Raw genomic sequence first — 23451 nt, 5'->3', positions numbered from 1 at the left:
GCAAGAGTATGAGAAAGTTCATGCCCTCCAAGTGCAAGGAGATTGATATAAACAAAACCCAAGAATATCAGTTAGTGATAAGTGCTTCGTGGACAAGTATATGATAGAGCACCTATTTAGATTGGGTGACCAGAAAGATCACTGCAGGGTGACCTGTAAGCTAAAATCCTAAGACAAGATGGAGGCGGCCATGCAAAGATGGAGAAAGAGGATTCCAAGGGAAAGAAACCAAAATCCCAAAGGAAAGAGCTGCCCCCACCCCCCCACTGCTCACAGCGGAGTCTGTCAGCACAAAGGATTTCCTTCTTTCCATGAATTTATTTTTTACTTCACAAATTATTTACCTGAGTTTGAGCTTCAAGTAGTTAATTTTCTGAAAAGTTATGGACAGGTGAAATAGGAATGGAATTTTTCATGTTCTAAAAAGAAGTACTCATCTTAAGTGTGAAGATGGCATATTGTTTTATGAACTAGGAGGCTATTTGTATAGCTTGACAGCCACTTCCTCAACATAACTGAAATACCATTACAAAGAATTATAGAAAAATAGAGAAATTATTAGTGACTAGATAAGTCCTTTTCATGTCTCCTTAAAAGATATCAAATCTGATTTTCACGTAGGCATTTAAAAAGCTACTAGTATCATTTGTAAGAAAATCATCCTCAAAGTTCTTTTTCAGTTAGTTAGAAATAATGGAGAAATAGTCATTTTGATGAACTATAGCTATATTTCACAGAAGCCACATTTTTCTAGGAAACTTCTTCCCTTTTTAAAATTCTGTAGTATAGGATACAGTAATCTAAATCTGGGCTCTATATTGTTTCATCTGGAGGAAAATTGAAAACATTGTATGATGATGAAAACCTGCAGAGAAGATTTAAAGGCCGAAGTCTTTTGCACCTTCTCTATGCCAAATTTCGGTTTGCATTTTTAACACTATTAGGAAGATTTGCAGTAAAAATGGAGCACCTTTTTTTAATCCCTGTTGTTTGCAGATATAAGCATATTTTACTTGCTGAATTAACTTTCCCATATGCCTGTCAGTTTTTAGAAAAAGACCAAGGACTTGTAAAATAACATGTCAGAAACTGTGATTCAGAGAGAAAACAAATGTATCCAGCTCCCAGAATAACCTCAGAATTGACCCAATTGAATCTTGAATAAGGAGCTTTCTAAGAATATGGTTGCTTCATGGTAACTGTCCACCAGTTTTCTCAAACAAAATTTAATGAGGGTCAACATTGCTCTTAAGATACTCAAAATTTTAAACTGCTCATCTTTCCATCCAATTTTGGGGAGGGAGAATACAACAAATCCTTTAAAAACTAATCAAATTAACAGAAAAACCTCCCATGAAATAAAGATTTTAAAAAAATCTTACAGGAGAGTTGCTCTTTTCTATTGAGTTATATTTTAAATGACTATATTAGAAGAAAGACACTAGGAAACCCAACACAAAGTTAATTCTACTCTATTCCTTTGGGTCCTTCTAGATTAGCCTAAGCAAAGTTGGCCAGTGTTCATTTGTTGATGGGGTGCAAAAGTCAGTCATCTCTCTCCCGTCCTGCCCCACCTCTACTTCTGTTTCCTGGATGCAGTAGACATAAGTATGGGGCATCCAGTGTCCTCACCCAGGGGACAGCACCATGACAGCTGCAGCTACCAAGTGTGATCTACCAGGGCAGCCAAAAAGGAAGTCAGTTTTTACTCAGTTGGGTTTTCTGTAGTTTCTTAAAGCCTATGATGACAATTTTCGTAAGTCTGAGTGAAATACTGGTTCAATGGAAGAGTTAACAAATGAGCTATGTATATTTTATTAAAGCTGGTGCATCAAATCATTAACAGAGGCTGGTACATCCAAAGCTCACATATAAATAATTGTTCAGAGTCCATTGTTTATAGTTGCTGAGAGCTAATATCTACTCTAAACCCTGCTCCAGTGAAAGAATGTGTGTATAAATACAATTTCAGAGATAGGAAGGTGGGAAGCCAGGACATAGAGAAGGCTTTGAACTTCCTTTGACTAAGCCAACTGTAGGAAATGATCAGTTTTCTACTTCTCATATCACAATCAAAAATACACCTCCTTCCTTTGGTTCTGGAAGTGCATTACAAGGTCAGATACAAGAGTCTGTGGGCTTGTTGCTTGGTTTTGCTATTCCTTCCATGCCTCAAGTTGTGCACATCAGCAAGTAAGTGACAACAGTGTGCATATCAAAAAAAAAAACCCTTGCCCTTGAGGTAGTTTGCAGCTTCAAGGAACAGAACAAATGTCAGCATAGAAAAGAGAATAGCGACTTACCCAGTGTCAAAACAAATGCAATCTGCTGTCTTTGGGGGAACAACTTGTTGGTACAGGTGAAGGAGTGCTTTCTTCACAGGAGAGCCTCAGCATCTTGGCAAGGTGTCTGAGTGAACCAGGCTGCGGTGGGGCGTTTTCCTTCTCAAATCTTTCATCATGCCACTCTGACTTGCTACCAAAGGCTGCCTGGGCATGCCGACTCTAGTGAGTTCTGTGCATCCGTAGAGACAGAGAATACAAAAAAAGAAGACACTTCACGGATATGGGTTATTTCAGAAAAGTGGAGAAGAGAGGGAGGGAGATGGTGGGTCTTAGGGAAAACATTCATATTATGAGTCAGAGGCACCTGAAGTTTCCATATGCTTTGCAGATTCAACGGACATAGTGAAGCACATATCTTTCTTTGTTTACTCTTCCAGATTCTCCTCTTGATTCCCCTCCAACTTGGGGATTTCTCCTGCTGGATTTTAAAGCTGTGATTTTAAAGGAAGCTGTTCTGGCCTGGGCAGGTTGGTTTGATCATGTTGGTTTCTGAGACAAGGACTAAACAAAGTAGGGTAGCAAACAAGATATTTCTAGTATAAACAACATCTTATAGTAAAGAAGAGAATGGATCCCAACTTCTTGAAACTGGGACTGTACTTGGCTCAAAGTCCCCAAATAGTTATTTCTTTCTTGCATTTGACCACAGAAGTTCCCAGAGCTAGAGTTCAGAAAACACAAAACACAGTAAAAATGATCATTCCCATCATAATCCAAGTGAGTCACATGTAGTAATGGGAGGAGGAGAGGCAGTGGAGGAAGGAGGCTCTTCTTTATATAGACCCTCTGAAATTTAAGATCTTTTCACTTGTGAAGGGGTCGACAAACTACAGCCCACAGGTCAAATCCAGCCCAGTTCTAGAAGCCAGAATTAAAGGATGGTAGAGGAAGCCACAGTAGTAAAAAAAAAAAAAAAAAAAAAAAAAAAAAAAAAAAAAATTCTATATCCCCAAAGCCCTAAAATATTTATTATCTGACCCTTTATAGAAAAAGTTTGCTGACCCCCTAATATGAGTTCCCAATTCCCTAGAGCTTTGAAGTGCTTCCCCAGGGTCCTGAAACAACCAGGGAGGAGAGAAGAAAGAGGGTGCAGAAGATTTTGCGGCAGGTGTTAGAACCAGGCCTGGAGAAGGCCCATGCACCTGGCATCTGCATTTTCTAGGGCAGGATTCAATCATGGGGCTGCGGCTTCCTGCAAGGGAGGACAGGAAATACAGTCCAGCTCTGCGCATAGTGGGAAGAGAAATCTGGTTGGTAAAAATGCAGGTGTTACCAGGCACACAAGATTAACTGCTACAAAAATTAAACAGGCAGTTGTTGAAGAGTTCAGGAAAAGGCCAGAGCACTTCAGAGTGAGGTTATGAGGTTATCATGGTGGTTTCCCAGAAGAGGTCAGACTATGATGGTCAGTCAAGAGGGTGGGAACTGCAGGGAACTGGAATGAGAGAATCAAAGCACAAGGATGGAAAATGTAAGGCTTGCCCAGGGAATCACATTTAACAAGGAAAGAGGCTTCACAGGGAAGTTCTGGGAAATACTTGTTTTGAAAGTTTGGGTCCCACTGGTAAATGCCTGGAGTGTCAGGCCACGGCAGGCAGTACATATGGATGCTAGCTTTTAAAAAACTCATTCAATCAGGGATTTTTTTTCCCCCTGATTTTTATTTTATTTGCTTATTTTTGCTTTATGGTAGAAACTCTGCCTCTTGAGTGTTTTCATAGCTTTCTCTGGGTGAAGGCTACCTTCAGAAGATAAGAATGTTAGAATTTCCAGAAATGAAATGAAAGAATAAAAATCGACCCATCTCTTTTGGGAAAAAAATCAAATTTATAAATTACACATTTAGAAGAGTATATGATAACATTTATGCTCGATTTAAAGAATAATAATAAAGTGAACACTCAGGCATGTGTCACCAGCATAAGTAATGATAGAATATTGTCCATATTTGTGTCTCCCCCGCTGCCATGCCCTCCTTGATCACATTTCCCCCTCTTACTGCCCCTTCCAGGAGACAATCATCCTGAATTTTATGTTAGCTTTTCCTTGCTATCCTTTACAGTTTTACCGCCTACATGTGAATCTCTACAAATATATTATTTAATTTGACTTACTTTTGACCTTTGTATAGATGGAATCATATTGAACATATTCTTCTGAGACTTGCTTTTTTCGCAACATTCTGTTTTTAAGATTCATGCAAGTTGCTGCTGCTTGTAACTAGTAGATAATTTAATACATAAAATTCTACTGTATGTTATCCATTCTACTCTTGATGGCCATTCCTCTTTTATTTTTAAACTGAAGAAAATCTATCTCTTCCAAGGAAGACATTGAAATGAACATAAACAAAACAGAATAAAAGAAAACCCTGGAAATAAGATGCTAGTGAAGGATGCATTGCTCTTTGTTTGTAGAACATCTGAAAAGTTGAGCATATCTCTCCTTGGAACTCCTTGTTCTTATAGGAGTAGAGAGTTTGGCTTATCATGTTCAACTTGATTTGCTGTGACATTTACCTGTACTCCTTTTGGTGGTTTGTTTTTTCAAACCACCAGTTCCTGCATGTGATTGAAGTGCTTTAGCTACTTTAGAGACTGGTCCCCTGGTCCTCCTGCTCCCAGTTAGGAACATTCAAGGCACATTTGGGTTACTGGCTCTCAGATTCCACTGCAGGACATTTTTTGCAGGAGCCTTCGTGGGATTTCCTTGCACACCTCCGGTGGCTGACAGCATGTGGCTTGGCTCTTATAATCCAGTCCTTCCAGATATAATGTAAATGACAGTGAAAATTCTGTATTATTCATCTTCATTGTTAGACTTTTGTCCTTGTCTATGAATGATTCAATTTCATAAAGGAAGTAAGCTCTTACTTCCTTCACATCTTGAGGCTGGCTCAGAGAATGTTCCTCAGCTCCAGTTAGTACATGCATTCACCCATCCACTCCAGAAAGCTTAGAGGTCCTAATTCAGCACCCGGGGAATGTCCGGTCCCATGAGAGAACCTCAGCTATTCAAGTCTCGCTATCTAATGGAGTTCCCAACAATATAAACAATCACCTTCTTACAGAGACAAGGAAATATTTCTGAGAGTGGTAGAGCATTTTACTTCTCAAACATTTAAGTTTCTTTTCCTTTTTGTTGTATGTTTTCCTGGCAGGTTTCAATTCTGAGTAAATAGCATATGTTTGCCTTATGAGAACAACCTGAGTTGCAAAAACTCATTTTTAAGCTTCTCTGCTTAAAGCAATCAGTTCCATAAATTATACATCTGTTACTTGATATACATTTTCCAATAGGTAGTCTAAACCCATCCCACATGAATACTCATTTTCACATTAAAGATAGGAAAAACCTGGAAGCCTGATTTTTCTTTTTCTTTTTTCTTTTTTCTTTTTTCTTTTTTGCCAAGAGGCAGATACTTTTCTTTTGAAAATCCTATTTAGTCTTGATGGGAAGTTTTATTTCTATCTTCAGAAACATCATTTTAGATTTGTATAATCAGTTCAGCAAACTGCTTCTTAAAGTGATAAATAAATATCAAATTAAACTTGCAATTAGAGTTTACTAAAAATATAGTTTGCTATAATTTTGTTGGTGATAGAAGTACAGAAGTAGAAATGATTAATGGTGATTACTAATTACACAGCTGTGTTCAGAGCACACAAGCCTACAGAATCATGGATTTAAAGTTAAATAAGGGCTTCATCCTAAGAAAAACCTTTGTAGACAGTATCTAAATGCAGCTCATTTCCAGACTGTGCTTGATCACTCTCATCACCTGCTCTCACTTTGCTTAATAAAGAAAACCAGAAAAACAGAGTGCATTCTAGAATGACCATCTGTTTATTCTTTCCTTTGTTGTTGTTTGTTTTGTTGATTGTTAGCTTTGAGTTTTGAAACTGCCATCAATGTGAGAAATTATCAGCTATTAATAACAGTGAAGAGCCAATTATCTTGTTAAGATTCTGACTTTTTTCTTTCCCAAATTTTGGATAACCAATCTTCGCATTTCATATGAGAAATGGCTTGTTGGTGAGGCTAATGAAAATCACTTTAAAATAAAATCACTAAATAGTTGACTTGTCGACAGAGGACATGGGTTTGATCACTTCATCTGTAACTTAAAATAAGAAAACTTTCAAAGTAGCTCTCCAAAATTTTTTTCTGCATACTTTTTTTTTTTTTTTTTGATGAGCACAAAGTCCGTATTTTTCCTTTGTTATTCTTCACTTCTATAGAAAACAATCATTATTTTAGGGGAAAAAATCTTACAAATAAAGCAACAGAGATTCAAAGAGGTTAGATGAAACTGAAATATCTCAGACTTTGTTCTCTTATAGGCCAGTTACTTTCAGTACACAATCAAGGAGAAAAAAAGAGAGAGAGAGAGAGAGAAGGAAATGGGGAGAGAAAAAAGAAGAGAGAGAGAGAGGGAGAAAAACAAGAGAAAAAGAAAAGAAGGTAGGAGAGATAGAAGAGGATGTTGTTACTTTTATGCATGTTAAATAGGGGATGCTGAGTACAGAGGAAAATGATAATAGTGGTGGGGAGAAAACAATATGGAAATACGGAAGAAGTTGTCATCCAGCAGCATAGCTACTATGGCTATAATTTTGCAACTGTTGAAGCTGAATTATGAATTGTTGAATTAGGAAAAGGTATGCACCTTTCCTTCACAGAGGTGGCTTGGTGTGATAAAACTGATTTTAAAAAAAGAAAGAAAGAAAACCTCCAGAGAGGTATCTCTATTGGAATCTCACTCCACCACTGAAATATAGAGTGACCTTGTCCATGTTACATAACTTATTTACTTTTCTTTCCTCCTATGATAAATGATGATAGACTGTCCATCAACCCTACCCACCTCACAGGGTTATCTGAGGACCTGATGAGATCATTCTTGTGTAAAAGCTCTTGGAAAACTGTGAAGCACCAAAGTAATATGCAACATATGATCAACCACAAGGAAGCTGCAGGCTGTTCCCGGCCTGGTGGTTGAAAGCCAAATACAAAAGAAAATGGAGAAGATAGGTCACCTCCTTTTAGAGAAAAAGGCAGTTAATCCATGGCTGGAGTTTCAAGACCACCTTTGACATTATTTGAATGCTTCATATTAAGCAACAGAGCTTAAGCAATTTTGCACCATGATTATAAAAATAGTGGTTCAAAGAGGTTTTAGGGGAAGGAAGCAAGGTTTTCATAACTGAGAAGTGCTCTCAGGGGACCTTGGTCACTTGGATCCCCCTTCTATGGCAAAGGGAGAAAGCTCACGAGGGGCTTATGTTTGCCTCTCTGCCTTCTTCTGCGTGTTGCACAGCCAGCTTCAGAGCTGAAAAGACAGCTCTTCCTGCAACATCCCAGGCCAGCACCTCCTGTCTGAGCCAGCCAGCAAGCAGTGGCAGATGGATGTGATTAGGACGAGGGTGGATGCAGGATCAGAGCTGCTGACACACTGGCCTCTTGCCTTTGACAGCAGCTCGAAATTCTGGGGCTTTAGAAAGGAAATAGACATTTGGAAACAGAAATGACAAAAGGCTTTTCCCTTCAACTGCTCAGCATGTGATGCTGAATTGTGGAGGATTAAAAAAAAGAAAGAAAGAAAGAAAGATCTTTTGCTTATCCTCTCTGGGCTTATGAAGTGATTGATTGATCACATTTTTATAAAATGTAGCCTTAGCCTAAAAAGCTTTGTTTGCATGAGGATGTGTCCAGTCCACTGGTGGAAAATTTCTCTAATTCTTTCCATTCTGTTCTGTGTCCCTCCCTCCTTTGTTCAGTGGTTCAGAGCTTCTGTCCTTGTGATCCTAATATGTGCTAATCCTAGGAATCAAATTTATTTAAGATTTTAAAGCTTCAAAGCACCAAAATGGTGTGGGGAGGAAGAAATTAGAATTCCTTGGGGACAAGCCAAATATCTGTCAAATATCTGTATAAAGAGCAAAGACGACCCTTTTCTTAATTAGTCAACCATCCAATTATATTTGTTAAATGATTATTCAGCCAATACTACATCAAAGGCATCATATACCTTTTTCTTTTAATCCTTCAATTCAGCCAGTTAACTGAGGTGACCAGTTTTGTCACTAACACAATAACCTTGTTTATGCACTTATCTCTCTTTCCTACCGTGGTTTTTCCCAATTCCTGTGTCTGAGGCAAGTGTTGACAATGGTTATTCCATCATGGGAAGATTTAGAAACACCAGCACTGTTGAGTGGACAAATGTCTTCATCAGGAAGTCGTGAACTGGTCTGAAATAATGAAGGGTCATTTTGAAAACCATCTTCCCCTTGGTCTCATTTGGACTATCTCTTCCTTTAGCTGCTCTCTGTCATGAATTCTGTCCTTCTGTTACAGGAAAATGGGGCATGAGAGGATGGTGGTGTCCCAGGTTTCAAACAAGTCCCTGGGACGTGCCCCACCAAGTGAGGGTCCTTGGCTTCATGCAGGAAAGAATTCAAGAATGAGCCACAATAAAGTGAAAGCAAGTTTATTTAGAGATACTCCATGGACAGAGTGTGGGCTATCTCAGAATGCCAGAGAGGTGGTCCCAGGGAATGGGGTCATCTTGGATAGTGAGAGTGGCTTAGGAGATACACATTTCATAGGCAGAAGGCAGCCCATCTCAAAAGGTGAGGGGCCTCTGAGTGGGGTGATGGTTAGTTTTTATGGGTTAGGTAATTTCATATGCTAACAAGTGGGAGGATTATTCTAACTATTTTGGGAAAGAGGCAGAGAGTTCCCACTTTTGGGTCTTTTATGGTCAGCCTTGGAACTGTTGTGGTGCCTGTGGGACTGCCATTTAGCATGCTAATATATTACAATGAGTGTATAAGGCTCAAGGTCTGCTGCAAGTCAGATCTTCTGCCATCTTGGGCCTAGTTGGTTCTAACCAGTTAACCTGTCCTCAGTTGCTGTGTCATTCTTTTAATGGTTGTGCCCTGCTCCCTGCCCTCCTGACTCACTTTAAGTCACTGCAAAGACTTGTGCTGGCACTCTCATACATACACACGCCTTCCTTGCACACAGCAGTCATCTTACCATTTCCTAAGAGAAGCTCATAGATTCATATACTAAGAGACAAATGTTGATGTCAGCTCTTTCTTAGACAATAGACTTCAGAAACAAAAGGGAAAGATTCCACCTGCCAAGATGCACAGCTTGGCCTGCCCTCCTCTTCTGGGACATTCAGTTCTGAAACCACCATGGTCTTTCACCAGCACGAGGATGAGCAGCATGCCAGGCAGCCTGGAAAGCAAATTCTGAGGGTTTCGTTTCATTATAATGCAAAAGCATGTCACTCTGCTGTTGGCCTGCAGCACACTTTTTAACTTAAAAGTGAATTCTAATTCTTTGAAGACTAAACATTAAAAAAAACTCTCAAACTTAAACAAGTTTTAGTCTCTCTGGAAAAGTGCCTGATAAACACACTCAAACTATGAATATATTTTCACATTGTTAAGCATTTATTTATTAAAAAATAGTATATGTTTCTGAAAACAGCTCTCTTTTGATAATCTCCCCAGGGTCAGAACACGCACAGATATTCTGTGGAATCTAGGCCTTGCAGGTAACAGAAATCATTTTGTCAGATGAATTCCTCAGAAAAGAACAGGCCAGGATAGGCATCTACTTTTTTAAAAAATGTTTATTTATTTTTTTTAATGGAGGTATTGAGGATTGAACCCAGGACCTCCTGCATGCTAAGCATGGGCTCCACCACTGAGCTATATCCCTCCCCACTACTTATTTTTTTTTATATTGGATTCTCTACTGTGCAAAAATCTACTATAAATCATATTTTGTGCACAGATCATAGCTTTGTAATGTGTCACCTTGGTGAGGATGAGCTACATTTCCCAGAATCTCTGTTCCTGTATGTTTCTGGTGAGGGTTGGTTGTAAAAAAGATGCTTGTGGGGGACGTGGAGGGTGGGAAGGAAGCAGCAGCCACCATGTTCTCGCTTACCCACACTGTGGCTTATCTGTGCGCTCCCCTCATTGGTGGGAGGCAGTGGCCAGCCTGATAACTGCCTCATCACCCCCTGGGTCCTCTTCCAGCTTCTCTGATTCCTGCACTAGGTGAGCAGAAAGTAGCAACTTCTCTCCACACAGTGATAAGATATTTGCCTGCCAGAGGATGGGGAATAAATCCCATAAAAAAATCAAAGAAATGCAACCTTGGTGAATTGTCTTGGAGTCCAGTCTGTGGCATGTGTGTTGCAAGAAAATAGGGCATGAGAGGATGGTCATGTTCCAGGTCTCAGGTGAGTCCCACCAAGTGAGGGTCCATGGCTTCACGCAGGAAAGAATTCAAGAGTGAGCCATAGTAAAGTGAAAGCAAGTTTACTCAGGCAGATACACACTCCACAGTCAGAGTGCAGGCTGTATCAGAAGGTGAGAGGCCCCAGGGCATGGGGTTATTAGCTTTTATAGGCTGGGAAATTTTATAGGCTAACAAGTTGGAGGATTATTCTAACTACTTTGGGGAAGGGGCAGGGATTTCCCAGAATTGGGCCACTACCCACTTTTTGGCCTTTTATGGTCAGCCTTGGAACTGTCATGGAGGCTGAGTGTGCTTCATTTAGCATGCTAATATATTACAATGGGTATATAATGAGGCTCAAGATCTATTGGAAGTACAATCTTCCACTATCTTGGGTTTAGTAGGTTCTAACCAGTTTTTGTCATGTCCTCAATGGCTATGTCATTCTTTCAATGGTTGTGCCTTGCTCCCTTCCTTCCTGTCTCACGTCTAGGTACCCTTTCTGACCCATTTATTGAGTGACCCAAGAAGCTGTCAATTATGAGTCGAGCCCAGAACAAGAGGGAGCTCTATAAGAAGTCCAGACTGCTGCTCAAGCAACTGTGCCTCTAGGACCATCTAGTCCAGAAGATCCAATGGTGCTTAAAATGTTGATGATAGATAGGGATGCTCTTTAGAGCCTTTTTCAGATTCCTATGGATCAGAATGTGACTCCTTACGGTTTTGGAATAAAGCCCTGCCATCCTCTGTGAATAACTATCCTTTTAAGAAATAGCTTTTGTTTTGCTACTGGGTCTTAGTAGAAATTGAATTCTTGGTCATCAGTCACTAAGTTACCACGTGACCTGAGCTGCCTATTGCTAGGTATTGCCTGACCCACTGAGCCATAATGTTGAGCATGCACAGAAGTACTTCATTCTCAAATGGGAGTGGTATGTACGAAATTGGACTTGAGCAGAACCTGAAGGCATAGGCATGTTTGCATGAGCAAGTGGTCCATATACTCATAGCCCCTATTCCTGATATATTATCTTCTCTCTCTTTACCTGCACCTGGCCGCTTGGGAAGCTCCTTGTGACCAGGTGATGAGGGAAAAAAGACTCAGGCCTATTCTGCATGTGCTACCAGGAAGTGGACAGCTGAAGCACAACAGCCTCACTCTGGGATGGCCCTAAAGGACAGTGGTAAAGGGAAATCTTCCCCGTGCACAGAGTTTGGAGCACTGCACCTGATTGTCCATTTTGCTTGGAAGGAGAGATGTGCAGATGTACATGTCTGCACAAGTTTATGGGCCATGGCTAATACTTGGCTGGAAGGTCAAGAGATTTGGAAGGAACATGATTGAAAAATCAGTGACAGAGAGATCTGGAGGAAAGGTAGGTTGACAGACCCCTCCAAATGGGCATGGTGCGTGAAGATATATGTGTTCTCTGTGAATGCTCACTGAAGGGTAAACTCAACAGAGGGGTATTTTCATCAGCAGGTGGAAGGGATGCGTCATTCCATGGACAGCGATCCTTCTCCAGCAACTCCCGTCATTGCCCAATCGGCTCATGAATAAAGTGGCCATGGTGGCAGAGATGAAAGTTATGCAGAGGCTCGACAACATAAATGTCTACTTACCAGGGCCCACCTGGCTGTGGCAGCTGCAGAGGGCCCAACCTGCTAACAGCAGAGGTCTACAGTGAGCCCCTGACATGGCACCATTCCCAGCTACTAACTAGCCACCTACTGGCAGGTTGATTACATTAGATCAGATTACTTCTCTCATAGAAAGGGCAGTGATTTGTTCTTATTAGAATAGACACTTACTCTGGATATAGGTTTGCCTTCTCTGCTCACAATGTTTCTGCCCAAAGCACCACCAAAACCGTGTACAGAATAACTTACTCACTATTATGGTATTTCACACAGTGCCACTTCTGACCAAGAAAATTACTTTACAGCAAATGAGGTGCAGCAGTTTCTTATATAGTTCCCTGGTCTTACCATGCTCCCCATCACCCTGAAGCAGCTGGCTTGATAGAATGATGCAACGGCCTTTTGAAGACTCAGTTATGGTAACTCGTACAAGATGCAAAGTATGCTCTAAATCATCCAGTGTTTATTTTTGTTTCTCCGACAGCCAGGAATCATGGGCCTGGGAATAAAGGGTGGTTATGGGAAAGGTTCCTCTCACTGTTATCCCTGGTGATCCACTAAACTTTTGCTTCCTGTCCCTGTGACAGTCTCTGCCTGTCTAGAAGTCTTAGCTTTAAATGGAGGAGTGATGATTCTGTTGCACTGGACTGCTCCTGGACTCATGCCATGAAATCAACAGGCAAAGAAGGGAGGGTTGCCTCTCAGTATGCCCATATCCTATGATTAAGTTACATCAACTCAATTAACAGGACTGCTAATGGCCCAGAGCCTTCAGAAATGAAGATTTTGTTCCCTTCACCTGGCAAGGATTCCCAGCTAGCTGAAATGTTTGCTGAAGACAAAGGGAATATGGAATGGGAAGTGGAAAGGAGTAGTTACAAATACCAGCTATGACCACACGACCAGTTGCATATAGTACTGTAAGAGTTATGAGTTTTTCTTCCTTATTATGATATGAACTTATATAGGTATGTAGAGTTATATAGTTTATATACATATATGCATATAAATTTACATTTATTTATATATTTAACCAATTATTTTTGCATTTGTCCTTTTTCTCATGCCCTTCTCTAACATAAGATGTGTTAATAATAGTTGACTTAATAGCTCAGTATAGAAATTATAGGACGACAGAGGGGAAGTGTGAACAAACAAGATGCACACTAAAACTGAGCATCATCCAAAGTCAGAGAAGAACTTTGGACCCTCTTCCGGGCAAAGGTTAATGAGGGTTGTACTTGGGACAGACGCACCATGTCAGGTGGAGATATGACTGTTATTACCTTTATCTGGAGATTAAGTATGATTTAAAGAAATATGTTTGCATGCCAAGTTGTCAAGGAGTAACTCTGTGATGGATTGAGGAGGATGCACTATATTTTCCAGCATTTCTCTCCTGTGTGTTTTTGGTTAGAGTGGGCCAGGGAGATATTCTTGTGCAAAATTTGGTTGGGGGAGGAGAGCAGCAGCCCTTCCATTGGTCAACCATCTTGTTTCTTCTCTGCTGTCTAGTCTCACCTCCAGCCTGAGGCAGCAGATGGGCCAGTAACTGCCCTGCCTCCCCCATCCTTCTCCAGCTCCTCCAACTCCTGGGCCAGGTTTGTGTGTCCAGCTGTATGATGAAGGGACATCCTGCAGTCAAGGTCAGAGGCACTACAAACTGATGCGAGTTTCCATCTGTCCTTGTGAGCTTCAGCTTGTGCCTGTGGGTTCCAGCTTGTTCTAAAACAGGCTCTTTTCCCCATTTTACATTCACCTCCCTTTCCTGACAGCCTTTTCTTGGACTTTAATCTCCAGCATGAGACGTGAAGACAGTAACCTTACAGACATGATTGAACCACACCCCACAATTACAGAAGGTAAAATCTTTATAACTATATTATGCGTATATATATATATATATATATATATATATATATATCTCCTATTTTCTTTGCTTCTGTAGTTGAACCCTAATACTGTATTTTGACTGAATTTAAAAAGGGTACATTCTTTTAAAAAAAAAACTCAATTAAGGTATAATTAACATACAGTAGAATGCACATATTTAAATTTTACAATTTGAGAAGTTTTGACATGTGTATATAGCCATGAAACCATCATTGTAATCAAGAGAATGAAAACACTCATCACCCTCAAACATCTACTTATTCCTCTTTCTCACTCCCCAACCCCAACGTCTCCTTCCCCATCTCCCCAGGCAACCACTGATGTTCTTTCTCTTATCCAAAATTAGTTTGCATTTTCTAGAGTTTTATATAAATGGAATCATACAGTATGTGCTTTTTTGTCTTATTTCACTCAGCATAATTATTTTGAGATTCAGCTCTGTTGTTATGTGTTCATTCTACAATCGTTGAATCTCAAAGGTTAAATCCTTAACGAACAACATTTTGTTGAAGTATAAGTCAATCACGAACATTTAGATGCAGTGCAACTGGGCCTAATTCAGAGCAACAGGGATCCAGGCAGTCAGAGGTGATATGGTGGGAGCACTTCCTGCCAGCAGGAGGATCTGGGGGTAGCATCATTACATCAGCCACATCGCTAAGTCCAGAAGCGTAGGCTGAATTTTGCATAAAACAGGATTCTTGCCTGGTGAAGTAGGGCTGGAGTGCACTATCTCCAAAGGTTATCTAGGAAACTAGGGAATTTTGAGTGAATTTTGAGTGCAGTGTCTTCTGAGAGCAATGTGGAAGAATATTGGCCTGAATAAAGATGAATCGTTCTTGTTCTCACATTGTTTCAGCATCACCAACGTATGAATTCAGCAGCCCCAGGGGGGCCCCTTGCACCTAGTTTTGCTCTAACCCAGTTTTCTCTCACATTGCTCACATAAGCCAGGAGTGACAGATTGCTCCACAGGGTCCCTTAAAGCCTCCAAATATGAGTCATGGAAAGCAACTTCATGTAGAGGGTATTTGACTGAAAAGCAAGAGATCTGGATTTTAACCCAGTTCTGGCACTTATTAGCTGTGGGGCTTATAAGTAAATTGGATTCTCTCTCTGAGTCTCATTTCCTCAACTGTAAACCGAAAGAGTTGGACTACGTGATTTGGACATTCTGTGTGTCTAAGAGTGGGATAATAAAGGCCTGGAGGATGAACAGGTGTGGTCATGCCAAGAACAATGTAAGCAACCTGGATCCAATCTCATTTGCAAGTGTAGGTACTACAGCATAGCCAGCCATCCACCCGTCCATTCACACATCCATCTTTGCATCTGTCCAATGAGGATTTAGTAAACGCTATGTAGGAGGCTTGTGCTCAGCAGTGGAGACAGGAAGAGGAATATGATCCAGCTCCTTTCCTCAATATGCTCACAGTTCACTGAGAGAAAATGAACAAATTACAAGATTTGATCATTTCAATAATAAGTATATTCAGAACAGAGACGGTGCTTTGGTAATATTTTGATTTTCAGATTCTCATACAGAGTAAGAGGAGAAAAATTATTTGTTGGTGAAATAATTGAATATAAGTACATTGAGGGCAAAGGGAATTTCAGAAAATACCACAAGGAGACATAGGAAGGAGGTAATAAAAATGTTAATCTCAAACTTTATCCCTTTAGGAAACTCCTGGTCACCCTTTTTCCTCAGCATGTCATACTTACACTCATAGATTTCTTATATGCACTGATTACTCAGCAAGACTCTGTAAAGAGGAAGAGGAAAGAGAAGAAAATTCTATCTCTACTCCCCACGTAGCTAAACACTTAACCATCGATTTTCCCTATTAAAAAAAGGCCCAAACTGGGAAACTACAAACTTTCTAAGCAAAGGATACATCATCTAGAATTGGCCAAATTTAATTAATCCAATATTATTAACTCACACTTTTAAATATAAATGTGATGATTTTATACCTGAGTTTCATCCTCAGAATACAAGTATATATTTTTGAGCTAACATGTTGACTTATTAGCATCTAGATTCTCCAGGGATGGCTTTAAACTCAATAAATTTCCATTTTCAAAAAATTCTCCTTTATTCTTCTCAGTCTTTTCAGAATCAAACAGCTTTAGGTGAATTGGTTAAAAGAAAAGAGACAGTTTATACCAACAGGGAGAATTTGACCATAACTTTTATTTTTGTTCTTAACTTACACAGTTGAAGACGATAGTAAGCAAATAGTCTATGCCTCTTTTAATAGTGTAACCTTAAATGTTTAGCCTCTCAACAGGTCTAGGTGAAGTTTGCTCCTCTGTCTGATTTCCCCGAAGCCAGCAAGCTGGGTCACGTGGCTGGCTGACCTCCCAGCACCGCCTACCTCCACTGCATGAGATGCCATCAAGATCCCACCCAAAGGAGCCAGTCGTCCCGGAGAAACAATGAGCAATTCTTACAAGACACAGTGGAGCTCTGTTACTGTGGCACAGGAAGGCTCGATAAGATCTCCCAGCGGCAGCATTCTTTTGTGTCAGCAGAGGCAAGTGGGATGTTCCTTCTGCAGCTCTTGCGGGGCAAGAGGAAGCGGGCTTTGAAACACAATGTTCATTGAAATCGGCTTTCATCTAAGGAATCCCGTGGTGGCTCCTGCTTCACGATGTGCATTCTGTCTACAGCAGAGCTCGCCTGATGCATTTCCGTTGTTTGTTCTGAGGGGAAGGTAGCACCTTTATGAGACACACTTTTATAGGTAAAGGGCATCATATTGTGCAAGGCAAAGTGTTCTGTGTCAGGATGTCTCCAGTGAGTCTGGAGCTGAGAAGGAACATTAAAAATAAAATTGAAAAAAAAAAAAAAAAAAAAAAACACCCAAAGGCTCTGCATCCTGGCTCACTGACGAAGCACTCGCTCTGTCAGCGGAGGAACGTAAAGCCATCCGGAAGACTCTTGGACAGCACGCGCATGCTTGGTGACTTTAGAAGCAGGAATTATTTGTTGCTTTAGTTATTACAGTGGGCACAATGCCACAGGCCACAAATGGTGGTACTTAAGTATGGTCTGAGCGCTGTGGGCCCAATAGAACCTGTCCAGAAGCCAGGGGTCTCCATTATTCATTGCGGGGCAATCCTGGCTCTCTACAGACAAAAATGGGGAGAGGAAGTAATCCACAGTGTCAAATCATAGGTAAGAAGTTTCTCCATCCTATTGTCCTAGTTTCATAGTTTAACAATTCACCTTCTTTTCAGAGAAGAACATTCTGGATTCAATAAAGAGTCTCTCTGATTAAGAAGAGGTCTAAATCAATACCTGGAGAAACAAATCAACACAATTAAGTTCATTTTTTCATTCTTTCTCGACACCTCCTCTCAGCTATCACTGCCCTTCCTTCTCTGCTCCACTCCAGCTGTACTACCAACTTACAATGCAAAGGAAGCTAAACAATTAACAATGTGGATAGGAGAGTGAACATGAAACATCTTTACTTTCATAGTACTTTTAACTCTGCACTTTTTGTTTTCCTTTGACTTTCAAAATAAGTTGGCAAAGTTAAGTAGGCATTGTCTATTTCAGCAGCAGTGGGAATCAACAGAGAGACAGAACAAGGTTAGAGACCCTTGATTCTCATAAAGAGCTGGCAGCTATACATAAAGGAAAACTCATGTGTGGAGTTCCTGGCCCAGGCCCTGTTCATCAGGTTGGTTCCCCTAGGCATGTGGACAGGTGATCAGTCTCCAATCTGACCATCAAGGCTGACTTTTCATCACCACCAGTGGGCTAAAGTCCTACATAGGTCTGTGTGTTTAAGTGAAGATATATATATATATATGTATATATATATAACAGATATACAAGGCGGTTCTGATGTTGAAAAACCTGGAAGTTATTTCTTGGAATCCAGCGTATTTGTTCTAGTCTAAAAAGAAAAGATGTCAATATTATACATGACACAGAACACAAGAAAATGACAATCCAGGCAGTAAATATTCCAAGAAGGAAAGAATCAAAAGAGTCCCAAGAAATCAAAATTGTAACTAAACTTTATGACAAGGACCCCAAACAGCTCTTTAAATGGCTTATCTTTAGCTGAACTAACAACAGAACTCTTAAATACCTGGAAATTTTGTGGAGTCTTCTCTGGGATAGTCTTAGGAAAGAATTACCCCAAATCTAGATATAGTAAAAGTTTCTGGTGGCCTTTCCCCTGCATCTGAACTGAAGAGCTCATTCCTGATTACAATAAGCTTCTGGAAAAGATAATTTATATAAACAGTTGGCTGGCTTTGGGTAGACAATACACACGAAACTAACACTTTCTCAATCTTTCCCTTCCCTCAAGCCTGGTTAAAAGAACAAAATTAAATTAAATGATTAAAAAAAATGGATAACTAGTGGCCACAACTTTGTAAAGGGGATTCTTGCATTGAGTAGGATATTCTGGGGTTCTTTCTAATTTTAAGACTCTATAGCTTTAAAAATCCTAGGAGAATAATGATAGTGCATATAATTTCTGTAAATATATTGGTGTACTCTGGGTTAGGACAACATAAATAATATCCAGAATAGATATCACATGTCAGGTTACAGCACATCTAATTCAGTTCATTTTGTTAATTTTTTTTCTTCAAGTTTTCTTGAGATATGATTGACATACTGCATTGTATAAGTTTAAGGTATATAGCACAATTATTTCACTTACATACATCAAGAAATGATAACCATAATACGTTTAGTGAACATCCATCATCTCATGTAGATACAAAATTAAAGAAATAGAAAAATATTTTTTTTCCTTGTGATGAGAACTGTTAGGATTTACTGTGAACAATTTTCATACACAACACACAGCAGTGTTAATTATATTTATCATGTTGTACATTACATCCCAAGTACTTATTTATCTTATAACCAGAAGTTTTTACCTTTTGACTGCCTTCATCCAATTCCCCCTCCCCCCTGCCTATGGTAACCACAAATCTGATCTTTTTCTATGAATATGAGTGTTTGTTTTTGAAATATAGCTGAAATACACTTTTTGAAATATAGTAACTAACAACACTATGTTAGTTCCTGATACACAACATAGTGATTTGTGAGTTTATTTTAATTCAGGCAAAAAGTATGTGCCAAATACCTGATGTGTGCCCAGGACTATATAGCTTGCAGCAAATAAAAAGAGGCATTTCTGCCCTCAATGACATTACAGTGTGGTCTGAAAGCAATCATATAAATAGATGATTTTGTTATGATATGATATATGCTGAGTGGAGTGATATCCATGTTGGCATGGGCTCTAATGAAGGCCCTAATTCACTTTATGAAGAAACAGAAGAATAAACTTTCTTTATAAAGAAAGTAATGCCTAAGATTATGCTTAAAGCTTGAAAAGTAATTATCTAGGTGAAGAAGATAGGGAAGGAGATTCTAAATGGAAGGACTAATATGAGAAAAGCAAGGGGACCTGAAACATAAGGCACGTATGAAAAACCACAAATAACTTGGTATTTCTGAAATGTTGACGTTAAGTCAGACATGAGGCAGGATACATCTGGGCCAGGCATGAAGACTGTTCTGAGGTTTTAAAGCTTCTGTTGGGGTGCAGATAAAATCAGAAGAGGATTTAGGTTTTAGCACTTGCTGATACTAAGACTCCATGAATTAGATGGTGTGAGATTAGGGATCAAACAAACTGAAAATACGAGACTGAGGTTATGCTAAGATAAAAGGGTTTATTTTAGGTGATGAAAGAGACAACTAGAATTAAAGGCAGGGGTAAAACATTGACATCGTGGTCAGTTGGCTATGGCCTCTAAGGAGAACTTTGAAGAGCATTAGTGATGTGACTCTTTTTCTTTCTTTCTTTCTTTCTTTCTTTCTTTCTTTCTTTCTTTCTTTCTTTCTTTCTTTCTTTCTTTCTTTCTTTCTTTCTTTCTTTCTTTCTTTCTTTCTTTCTTTCTTTCTTTCTTTCTTTCTTTCTTTCTTTCTTTCTTTCTTTCTTTCTTTCTTAGAAACCAACAGGACATTTACAAAGGCCTGGGTCCTGATTGCAATTCTATGCACCTAAGAATAAATGAGAAAGAAAGCAGAACACAAGAAAAAAGGGAAAGAGAGAGGATCAAACTCTGCAGGATATATGTAACATATTTTTGTGGCCTCAAATTATGGGATTAAAAATGGAATGAAAAGGAAATGGTTTTGAAGGTAGATGATTGAATACAAGCTCTTGAACTTGCTCCATGGGAAGTAACAAAAGCAAAGATGTCTTAAATTTCTGGGTATTTAGAGAATCAGAGACAAGGAAGAATATTGAGACTTCTATTATTAAAATAATTTTGGAATAAGGCCTTCATGCCAGGCCCAGAGTCCACAGGCCCTTAGAAGGGAAGGGGCTTGAGGAGTTCCTCAGTGCCTCCCCTTCCCTTCCATTCTTCCCAAACCCATCTCTTAATGACTTAGCAAAGTTAAGAAGCAGACAGCTCCAGAGCAAGCAGAGCCAGCTAAATAATTTGCAGGACCCAGGACAAGATGCAAATGCAGAACCTCTTATTCAAAATGCAGAAAACAATGTACTATCAGAGGTATTAGCTATAAAGATTTTTTCCTTTCTTCCACAGTCTTTTTCTTGACTTGCCATGGTGTTGTGTTAATTTGCTATTTAATGCCATTATAAATAAAGAAAAAATAAAATTTTAAATTCTTACCATGAATTTTACCATTCATCTTTTTATTGTGCATGCCAGTCTTAAACACAAACATAAAAGCACTTAATTCATATTTAGAATCATCAAAATTACATAATTTGCATTTGTTTTTATTTTACTTCTCATTACCCGTACATTCTATTAACACTCTCTACTTTCAACTTACAGATAAGTAAGGAAGCTCTAAAAGGAAAGGTTACAATGGATCACTATTTTTCTCTTTTCTTTATGTCAGTATTTCTAGCACATGTGATCAGCTAAAACAGGGGAGTAAACATGAGTAAGAAACAATATGATGCAGTTCCTTGGTTGCTCGTGTTTCTTAGAACTCCATTGTCTTCTATCTACATTTGAAGCAAAGTCTCATTCAAAAGGAAAGCATGACCTCTCAGTGTTGTCAGACTGCATCTCTCCTCTTACTCAACTAGAGACCTAACACACTTGCTTTATATCTACTTTGAGTCCCAGTGAATTGCAGGGGTCATCATGGATCCTCTAGGAGAATGTGGCAAAAAGGAATCATAGCAATCATGCTATGATTGTACGTGTATGATTGTACGTATCTTCTCTGCTCATGCACGTGTTCCATTGTTCTGTATGATTTCACTTAAAAAACATGAGTTTAACAATAAAGTTAAGAATCTGAAAATGGCAATAAAGTTAAGATTCTGAAAATGGCAATAGCAGAGCATTTAACCAAGCCCAAGTCTTTCTGGAGCATTTGTGTGACTGCACAATCTGTGTGCCCTTAAAGCCAGCTGTGGGAGCAATGGACACTTTCTTAACTATTGGCTAGGGAAACTGCTTCTTCCCACTAAGCATTGCTTATTTTGATTGCAGAGCTATTTCAGAAAAATCTTTTGGAATCAGCAAAGTCGCCTCAGATTTATAACCCAGCCTCACAGAAACTAGGTAGTAAGACTAACCAATTACAGGGAAACACACATGGAGAAATTAAGCTGCCTGTCAGTTTTTATTAAATTAGAGATGAAGATTGAAATGATTTGCTCTAACTTCTTAATGACTATTACCAATTTTAACCATACTCACTCAAGATCCTACAACAGTGACCATGTAGCTAGTCCATTGTCTTTTTCATTTTGGGCAAGGGAAGTCCAAGCCCATAGGGCTCCCTTGTCAACCAGGAACCAAGATGGAAGGAACGGTACAAGAGGAAATAGGCTAAATGTCAACCTTGGCTTCTTCAATATGAGCTATGACTCTGGAACACTGCAGGGCTAGGAGATCATAGAGGGATATAAAGATTGCTTCTTTTGCCTCCTTTGAGTTGCAACAGCACCATTTTGAAGAACATTGCCTTGGAATGTGGCTCACTGTAAAGAAATTTCTTGATGATGACATCAATATCTTATATGGCTTTTTTCTGTATCTGTCAACTAGCATCTATAACTTCGTAGATGGTAAACTAGAATATTCTGAGGAAAGAGTTAATATTGAAGTACCCAGCATAGGGCATGCGGGACACATCTCCTTACTGGAGAGAAATGGAAAGGAACTCATTCAGGGACTCATAAAACACTGCAGAGAATGTTGGTTGGTTGTTTTAGCCTCTGCATCTGGAGAGTTATTTATAGCCAAATCTTGATAATCAGTGGTAAAAGATAAAAAGGAAAGACTAGATTATTAAAAGCCATGCATCATTCACAAACTTTATTCTAAACAGTTGTTTTTAACTGTCACTTTCCTATGAAAATTTCCACCAGATTTATTAACAAAGAGTCAATTGACAACTTAGTGTTTAATTTCTTGTAATGTCATCTGCTGACCTGCAGGAATAAATGTCAAAGACTGGGTCAAAGCATTGTTGGGTTGCCATAAACAAAGGATAACAAGTGAATGAGCTTTTGCTATGAAAAAATGACTAATCTACTTTGACTCTACATAACTGCATCACAAAACTATAGCAGTTCACAAAGAAAAAAACTGGAGCACTGAGCCCAATGTTTTGAGGAATACTTACATCACTCAGCACATATCTTTAAATTCCAAGTCATACCTTACTATAGAAATGTGAGTTCACTCAAAATTGACAAAGAGTAATTAGGTAGAAAGTAATCACTGATTCTTTACCTTTCCCCACTACCCCCCACCATCGCCCGCTTAGTCATGATTTATGGCCAAAAGCCCAAGTCTCAGTGATTCTAGAAGGGACATTTCTGAAAGGTCTATTTTGTTAAGCCAGCCTGTAAGGAACAGTTTCACAAAACGGATCATCTGTTTTTGAACCTTGTTTGATGAAAGCCTTTGGACCTTACTTGAGTGGCAGGAACTCTCCATGGGATGCAATCTTGCTTTAATATTTAAATTAACTAATAATGACTGATGTTAAGAATACCACAAATTTACCTGACACCTTAGGCCTAATGGATTACATTTAGGCTGTATTGACAGAATCAGAGTTGGCTACTGTTCTGTGCCAAGTTGTGGCTTGAATCCAGAAAGCTACACACTCAGCACCTGAGTTCTAAGATCCATATCTATTGACCTTAAACTTCTCACACATTTCCAAGGAATTGCTTTAAGCAAGGTATGGATACTGTATTCAATTTCTTTTTAGTTAGAGTAGATTTATAACATCATTTGC

The 23451-nt window shown here is 39.3% G+C and overlaps 1 long non-coding RNA gene across 6 annotated transcripts in view; it reads left to right on the top strand.

The window, feature by feature from the left end:
- LOC105096364 (uncharacterized) overlaps positions 1-20852 on the top strand; it is a 35139-nt gene extending 14287 nt beyond the window's left edge. The window contains exons 2-7 of one of the 6 annotated variants that reach the window (XR_010381235.1): positions 11682-11989; positions 12094-12673; positions 13004-13174; positions 13770-13900; positions 14030-14116; positions 16431-20852. This is a non-coding gene — a long non-coding RNA (uncharacterized LOC105096364). Of the gene's footprint in view, positions 1-2722; positions 2813-11106; positions 11990-12093; positions 13175-13769; positions 13901-14029; positions 14117-16430 lie in introns of all 6 variants that reach the window. The other 5 variants (XR_010381234.1, XR_010381233.1, XR_837835.3 and 2 more) reach the window with 5 other exon arrangements.
- Positions 20853-23451: the final 2599 nt, after the last annotated feature.

This window comes from Camelus dromedarius, chromosome 6, assembly GCF_036321535.1.
Source record: "Camelus dromedarius isolate mCamDro1 chromosome 6, mCamDro1.pat, whole genome shotgun sequence".
Classification (NCBI taxonomy): domain Eukaryota; kingdom Metazoa; phylum Chordata; class Mammalia; order Artiodactyla; family Camelidae; genus Camelus; species Camelus dromedarius.
The sequence above is the reverse complement of the archived record's forward strand: the minus strand, read 5'-3'. Positions and strand labels throughout refer to the sequence as shown.